Genomic DNA, 9,007 nt, shown 5'->3' on the forward strand with positions numbered 1-9,007 from the left:
AGGGGGACTCCTGAGCATCGCGTCTCAGGAGCCTAACTGGCCATGTAGCCCCTCACCCCTTGGTCCCATCCTGGTGATCCGGATGACCCAACGGCGGCTGAGGCATGCGCGGGGCCGGGCCCTGCCGACGGAGAACGCCAAGGCTTGCCTTCACACTTTTTCCTAAGCTGTTTGCACATCAAGGATGACCCCTGAGCATCACGTCTCAGGAGCCTAATTGGTCACGTAGCCCCTCACCCCTTGGGCTCGTCCTGGCAATCTAGACGACCCAACAACGCTGAGGTATGTGTGGGGCTGGGCTCTACCGACTCAGAATAACAAAGCAAACAGAGAAAGTCACGGAAACACAATCTAATTATTACATAACACATTGTTCCAAACAATCAGTTTTAAACGCCTCCACGAGACATGCTACATGATATAGGACAAACAGAAAGGAGTAGCGTTGCCAAGCCACCTCTTTAGCCCTGGGTGCCGCCATCACCCGCCAGCGGAGCCTCGATGCTAGGCGCGTCGACCGTCCCCTCGGCCCAAGTCGGAGGACCTACGACAAGGAACTTTCTCAGCAGGGCATCCACGAAGCTCTTCATGGCGGTAGCAGTAGCGTCATGGGAGTCGGAGTCCACGGGATCAAGGAAGGTGGAGAAGTCGAAGCTGGCATCCCAGAGATAAAGATGGTTGACGATGCACGTAAGGGCTGAGGAAGAAAGCAAGCGAGCCTCACCTTCCACCAAAGACCCAAACCCGTCGACAGCGTCCTCAAGCACTGCCACGACCTGAGGGAGTAGAGCGGCAGGGCTCTCCCTCAGGGCTGTCACCACTGGCTTCTTCAAGAGATCGTCCCCAAAGAGTGACCCTGAGCCTCGTGGAACCTTGCCTCGAGGGAGGCGAGGGTGCCGCGCTCCATGGTGGCCGCTTCCTTGGCCTCGGCAAGGGATGCCTGGGCCTCCTCCGCCTCCACCTTCAACTTCATCAGGTGGTCACGCTTTGCAGCCTGCTCCAGGGCTGCCTTCTTCATCTCGGCATATCGATTGGCAACGGCAGCCTCCTGGGCCTTTAGCTTCTCCTCTCGCTCCTGGATTTGGCCGGCCTGGGCGGCCTATTGGCCCTGAAGAGCCTTCAGTTCAGCCTCCACCGTGCGACACCAATCCCACTACAAGAAATATGTCAACTAGTGACATTCTGTCAGTGACCCTAGAAGAATTGGTCATAGATCTATGACCATTTGAGACCAATTGGTCAAAAGCTGTTCTGGGGGCTCCAAACCCTAAACCATTGCGACCATTTTGGTCAGAAAGGTCGTAATTTCCTTACACGAAATGGTCATAAAGAAAACAGTGCTGGTCCCCTGCCTTATTTCTAGTTGTTAACGACCAATATAGATGGTCATAACCTTGTAGATTGTGGTGGGTTGTGATGACTAGGCTCCATCTCATCAGTTTTGCCTATGTGTCATGTCCATGTGTCATTTTTTCCCTAGGTTGTGAAGCAACCTATATTTCTGTTATTCCAAAAATTCCCAAAAAATTCTCATAAATTGTTTGGATCATATCTTCATCAAATATGTGAAAAACTTTCCTTGCCTAGTTCAAAAATAACTCAACAATATTCATTTTCCTATTCTGTTCAGACAACACTTTGTGAAGGAAGTACCACTTTGGTATGTCCAAATATTATCCATTTTCTATGGTGCTTTCCTATGCCCAAATAACCATCCTCCACCAAATGCCACCTCAATCCATTCATTATTTTGAGCACAGCTTCAACATTCATATTTATGTCCAGTGTGGTACTTTGCAAAGCAAGTACCACCTAGGCTCCTCCTTTTGAGCTGAAAATTTGTGAAGACGGTCTTCTTAGTAACTGATCATCCTCAGCCAAAACTCACGCCCATTAGCCATGTACATTTCCCGTATCGCTAATCAAACACTTGGCTGCTAATTCATGTTTGAGCATCGATCGGTCTCCTCATGAGAATCTTATGTTGTAATTTTCTTCCTTGCACCTACCTGGGGAGTGCCCAACCCACTAGACATGCCTAGACTGCCCAAAACACATGGCAACGCCACGGTCACGCGGTGACCACACGGCGGGCATGCGAGTTTACACGCTCTAGAGTTGGGGGCCTGGGCCACCACCCAAACCTCGATGTATCGCCACCAAACCATATATTTATGATTAAATAGGTACTTATGTAACTATAAATGATTTTTGTAAAAAATAAATAGCAAACTATGAGGCAACTGCAGTTCAAATTTGACACGCTTCCAGCTGAATCGGCAGAAATTTGTCTTTTTCACGAGAGGTGGATTAAAACTTTTTACACCCATCCATTTGGTCAATTGTGCATTAAATATGTCCTAGTATTTTAGAAAAATGATTTGATCCAATTTTGCAACAATTATTTGGGAGGTCCTTCACAAAAAAACTCCTTTTGGGCACTCGAAAAATGGAAAATTGTTTTTTCGTCCAAAGAAAATGAAAACTTCCTTAGGCAACATTGTTTGCCATTCCAATATGCACCCTTGTGCACAATATGAGATCATTTGAACAAACTATGCCATGAATGTGGCCATAAGATTGATCATTTCGCTTGAAAGCCATTGATCTCCACACGTGATAGCTCGTTTCTGAGAACACTTTTTAAAAATAATTGCCTTATTACAAGTTTGTTATTTTTCCTGGGAAGTTGGCCACATATAATGACACAATGCGAAGGTTTCCCAATTTTTTGATTTTTTTGAATTATTTATGCCAGTTTCAAAATGCGGTCAAAATGGCAGGAATGACCGTTCCTAGCTAGTGGTTGAATCTTGGAATTTTTTTGGTGTTTCTCTGATTAAATAGATACTTATGTACCTAAAAATGATTTTTGGAAAAAATAAAGGGCAAACTACAAGGCAGCTACAGTTCAAATTTGACCCGCTTCCAACAGAATCGGCGGAAATTTGTCTTTTTCATGAGAGGTGGATCAAAACTTTTTACACCCAACCATTTGGTTAATTCTGCATTAAATATGTCCTAGTATTTTAGAAAAATGATTTGGTCCAATTTTGCAACAATTATTTGGTAGGTCCTTCACAAAAAAACCTCCTTTTGGGCACTTGAAAAATGGAAAATGGTTTTTTCGTCTAAAGAAAATGAAAACTTCCTTGGGCAACATTGTTTGCCATTCCAATATGCACCCTTGTACACAATATGAGATCATTTGAACAAACTATGCCATGAATGTGGCCATAAGATTAATCATTTGGCTTGAAAGCCATTGATCTTCACACGTGATAGCTCGTTTCTGAGAACAATTTTTTAAAATAATTGCCATATTACCAGTTTGTTATTTTTCCTGGGAACTTGGCCACATATAATGACACAATGCGAAGGTTTCCCAATTTTTTGATTTTTTTTTGAATTTTTTATGCCCATTTCAAAATGCGGTCAAAATGGCGGGAATGACCGTTCCTAGCTACTGGTTGAATCTTGCAATTTTTTTGGTGTTTCTCTGATTAAACAGATACTTAGGTACCTAGAAATGATTTAAAAAAAATAAAGAGCAAACTACGAGGTAGGTACAGTTCAAATTTGACCCGCTTCCTACTGAATCGGCGGGAATTTGTCTTTTTCACGAGAGGTGGATCAAAACTTTTTACACCCAACCATTTGGTCAATTGTTCATCAAATATGTCGTAGTATTTTAGAAAATTGATTTAGTACAATTTTGCAACAAATATTAGGTAGGTCCTTCACAAAAAAGCCTCTTTTCGAGCACTCGAAAAATGAAAAATGAATTTCCCGTGCAAACAAAATAAAAACTTCCTTATTCCAATTACAAGTTTGTTAGTTTTCCTAAAAACTATGTCACATTTGGTGACACAATGAGAATGTTTCTTTTTGAATTTCTCATATCATAAAATTATTTATATGATTCAACACCTTTTTTTGATAAAATATGGTTTAACACCTTATTTTTAGTCAAATATGACCAATTTAGAAGGTCATAACATGTACTGGGTTCTGATTGGTCCATGGACATGTCACGCGGATCATGCTCAAACACCGTCGGATGCTCTCGGATCAGAAGATAGCCCTTTCTCCCTCACCCCCTCCCCCTATTTGTCTCAAAAAAAGAAAAAGAAAAAAAAACTCCCTCACCCTCCCACCCCACGAATCCTAGCGCTCCAGATCCACCTCACGCGCTCCCTCTCCCACATCGCCGCCGCCACCCCGCCGATTCAGATCCGACACCGTGGCCCGCGCCCGCACCACCACCCGCTCCTCCTTGCCTCCCGGAGGATGTCCGCCGCTCTTCCTCCGCCCGTCCCGGAGGCCTCAGTCGGCGCCCTCCGCCGCATGGCCGCCACACTCGTCCCGCCCTCGGCGCCGCACCTCCACCGCCATCTCTGCTGGATCCTCGCCGACGCCTCTGCCCCTTCCTCGTCCAGCGCGCCGCTCAGGAACAAGCACTGGAAGGACCTGGTGGTCGCCGTCCGGGACGGCGTGCTCATCCCGCGGCCCAAGAGGGGGCCGTCGTGGACATGGTCGCCACCACCGACTGCGAGCGGGGGTCCTGGTCCTCTCCCTTGTCGTCCTTGGCGGTGGCATCGCTGCTTGGCGCCATCATCGTGCCCTGCGTCGATGTCTCGATCAGCTTCACAGATCACCGTCTTCACGGTACGCACGCACACATGTCTGAAATCAACAGTCAGTAGTTTGGTGTACACGCTGACTACTGAGTCATGAGTCATGCGTGTGGTTGTGCTTGTGCAGAGGTTGGTCGAAGAGGGCTGGAGTTCATGACGTTCTTGCTCTCCATGTTTGTGTTCCTCTTCGGCACCTCCCCGTCCTGCTCGGCCTCGACCCCTTCATCTTCGACCTCATCCTGGTGAGATTTCCCTCCAACCATTCCCGTCCCCATGGTGCTCTTTCTAGTTAGTACTCGTCCGAGAGAGTTCCAGTACCAACCGTTAGAATCCTCCTTCTATTATTCAGTATGTCTCCCGCTGTCGACTTGTTGTGCATAAACATCACCGTCAATTTGCTTGATATTCTGGTATAGGATCATCATATATTGAAATCTGGGACTTGTTTTAGAGTTCAGACTCCCTATTTCGAGGCAGCAACAAGGAAATTTAAGGCCTGTTTGTAGTGATTCACAAGTATTTGCAGCAACTCTTATTTTTGTGTACTTAATACGGAGGTTGCAAAAACTCTTCTACAGCTCTACAATTTTGTTTCCCTGTAATTTTGTAACATATTTAGTCCTGACTGAACTTTTGTCATGATCAGGTTGAAAATATTGGAGATAAATTGGTCAGGTTGAAAATACTGGAGCTAAAGAGGTTGATTATTGGGTAGTTAGTCCAATTTTATTTAGATTAAATATGTGTGATTCAGCTGTGAGATGCACAAGTTTGTATTGTGATTTCTGGAACCCTGCTATTTAGATGCGGTTTTGTTGTCCTTTTGAATGGTTGGTACCCCAGATTCGTGTTTCATTTGCTGAAAACTATAGTTGTGTTTACTGTAGAGTGTATACTCGTGGCATGTACTCTGACAAAATATTTGAAGGGTTAAATAATGCTGAAATGCCCTGCTACTATGTAGCTCTACTGATGATGCAGATTGACAGATCTTTTATGCTTGTGTTTGATTTGATGCCATGTCTACTTGCTTGCTTAATAATGAAGTAAATTTCTTGGTGCAGTTATTTTCTCTTAAGATTTTTGCAGTATATGTCATCTAAATAAAACTGCAGGCAGTGATCTTCTTGTATGAGTATATATGTCTGCATTACATGTTGGTTTTGTGGAAATATGATGATTACTTCCTAGGTACTGCATATTTTGTTTAGCTTGAGGTTTTGTATGCACTAGTATTACTCTGTTTAGCTTGAGGTTTGGAGCTCTTGTATGCTTAGAGTGACCGGTTTCATTAGTCTCTTAATCGACAAGTGAACTGGACTATTTTACTGTATTTCCGTCATACTCCTTTCATTTATTTAGTGACTGCAGACTGGGAAAATGCCATGTGTACCTTAATCCTTGTGGTTCTCATTTGTTCCCGGTTTAGTGAGCTTGCCCTGAGGTCTGTGGCTGCGTGCAGGGACCAGGCCCATGGTGGTGAGGGACTACTACGACGTGCTCGTTGTGAAGAAGGACGCCGGCCAGGGTGAGATCAAGAAGGCATATTACATGGTATGGCTCGCTACAATTGGGTCTGGCACTTATATTGTAATCTTTGGCTTGTCTAAGACTGAACTTGAAGGCTGCTTGTGGGTAGTAATTTTACTTGGTAGATGCTCGAGGCCAAAAACACACACATTATGTACTAAATGTGGTCGCGTAAGCTCGTGCTTAGAAATCAAAACTTTTTGCTGCAAACATTTTACAATGGTACGAGCAGAAATCTCTGGTGGAGCAAGCCTTTTTGCTGCAAACATTTTACCTTCCAATGCTTGGTGGTAGCCACTGTCTAAAAATAAATGAATTGTTCAGGCTTCAGGCTAGGGGGTGTGTTCTTCTGATTTGCGATTCAGATAGGACTTCTGCTCGTACCATTGGTCGATTCGGTCCAACTGAATTGATGATACATCATATTAAACACTTAGGAAAAGTACTTGGCTTTGTGCAAAATTTTCTTTTATAAAAATTAATTTTTTCTGTCTCTAATTGATACTGACGACAACAGTTATGTTCTATCTCTGATTTGCTGATGACATCTCCATTCATTTCATCCAGTGAGAAAACATGGCACCATCCATGAGTCTTGCAGCGAAAGGTCCGCTCCCCTTTGGAGCGCTCCCCTCGAGCGGCATCGCGCAGAGGCCGGTGTCGGTGACCGCCTCACTGGAGCACAAGAGCGATTATAAGAGGAAGCTCCTGAAGTGGTTGCCTCCCTGGCCTTACTGCTATTGTTGGTTGCTTCCCCGTCCCCTTCCCCTACAGTGCTATATTGCATCACTGATCTGCACTGTTTGGTGTGTCTCATTCCTAGTATTGTTATGTTCAACCACATTGCTAGTGTTCAAAAATAACACCTACTCACTATGCAAATGCATGCAACATAATCTGAAATTCATTCAGTTTGACTGTGTGTAAACACTATAGTGTACAACTATCAACTTGTTTCACTATTTAGTTTGTCACCCATTCAGCTTTCTTACTGGGCATCTTTCTTGTGAGAGTTTACTTGATAGTACAATATGTTAGAAGAAACTACAATGTCTCCGAAATGAATCATTGATCGCTCTTTATACACTTACAACTCGGTTTCTTTCATATAAGTTCTGCTGCCTTTCTTTAGGTTGAGCTACTGCCCTGTTAATTATTGTAACAAACATTATCTTTTGCTAGTTTGCCCTGTGTTGAGAACTGACCAATAAGTTTTGTTTGCCAATTAGCTTTCTGTGTGCATGCTGTAATCCCCATTTTACTAATTTTTGAATCAAACATTATTATTTTTGTCCTCAACAAGTCGCGGCGCCATGTTCTCTTTTTGTTCATTTAGCTCTGTCAAATATAATCAACCTTCCTATGTTCCATTTTGCTATTTCTACTTAGGTAGAAAAAGCTAAATTCTGTACATGTACATGTAATGCTGAAGCTATATTGGTTGCTTGTTTCTTAATTTTTTCTTCTGTAATGATGATCTGAAATGCCACGCAGGTCACTATTGGTGTTGCTACTGCTGTGGTTGTTTGAGGTGTTGCTGTTGCATCTGGCGGAGCTGCCGTTGGGGCCCCAAAAGGTAACCTTCCTCAGCCACAACCCCACAACAAGGGCTCAAGGTTTTGTGCCCCATCACCCCTCTTTCTAAATTACTAAAATGAACCAAGATCTCATAATTTTAGGAACAGAGGTAGTAGTAAGGTTAAAATAGAACAGCAAGGGATGTTTCTAATTTGGTTATGCTAGAATAATGCATCAACTTGTGGTATTCTTGGATGTTACTCTAAGGTGTCAAAATGATAGTAAAACCTAGGCTCTTGCATGGTTCTTGAATTAACTTTTCTATTTTATTGCTAACAAATATTGCCTATGTTGAGACTTAAACATGTGGATGTTCCTCTCATTTACAGGTATTCTACCCAAAGAAATTCGGAGAAAGCTTGAAGCCCCAGTGAGCGACTTGCTTTATGTGTTATTGACTTGTAATGCTAAATTTGTTGAGAATTTTGATGTACTATTGCACATGTTACTCGAATGCTGGTAGCTATGTAAATATACTCAATATATTATCCGTTGTTTACTTGAAATGCATTCTTGGGCTGAAAGTGGCTGAAAAGTATATGTTGTATTGAATTTGTGCTGATTGTGTATGTCTATTCTACAAAAGAAGAGGCACGGTCCAAATGGAAGAAGTACTGAAATGTCTACTGGACCTAATCTATTTGGGCTTTGAAAAGAGGCCCGAAACATACTGGCAGCAATTAAGGCTGAAAATTAAATAGAAATGCGTAAAAAAGGCCGAGGCCCAAAAAAGAAACAGATAATAAAAGGCCATGGCCTAGAAAAAAATGCTAAAATGTTGGGCTTGGCCTGTGAAGTTGACCAAAAATTGATAGGAAAAAAATATAAAAGGCTAAATTATTGGGCTAGGCCCATGTAGAACAGCGAATCGGACCGGGCTGAATCTTATCAATGACCTTTTCAATTGGTCGCAATTTTGCCACGTCAGATTGCCACATCGGATCCGACGTGGCCTGGGCAGACAGCCAGTGACCAAAACAAAAGGTCATGGGTTCCACGACCTTCTATTTTGGTCGTAAACGTCTACGACCTTCTCATAGAGAAGGTCGTTAATTTCAATTTACGACCGCCAGCTTTTGACCTTCTGTTTTTGGTCACAAAAACGTCACAAATGAAAAACAATGACCTTTCAGTGACCAATAGTCAAGGTCACAAGTTGACATATTTCTTGTAGTGTCCTCAGCTTCCATGGCCTCCTTTCGCGCCAGGTTGCGCTCGATGGCAGCCACCCCAGACACCATCTGGGCCTCCTCCACAGAGCC

The 9,007-nt window shown here is 43.4% G+C and overlaps 1 pseudogene; it reads left to right on the forward strand.

The window, feature by feature from the left end:
- Nucleotides 1-2,056: 2,056 nt before the first annotated feature.
- LOC119338900 lies at nt 2,057-8,119 on the forward strand (annotated as a pseudogene).
- The last annotated feature ends 888 nt before the right edge of the window (nt 8,120-9,007 follow it).

The sequence above is a fragment of the Triticum dicoccoides genome, chromosome 7B (genome assembly GCF_002162155.2).
Source record: "Triticum dicoccoides isolate Atlit2015 ecotype Zavitan chromosome 7B, WEW_v2.0, whole genome shotgun sequence".
NCBI lineage: Eukaryota > Viridiplantae > Streptophyta > Magnoliopsida > Poales > Poaceae > Triticum > Triticum dicoccoides.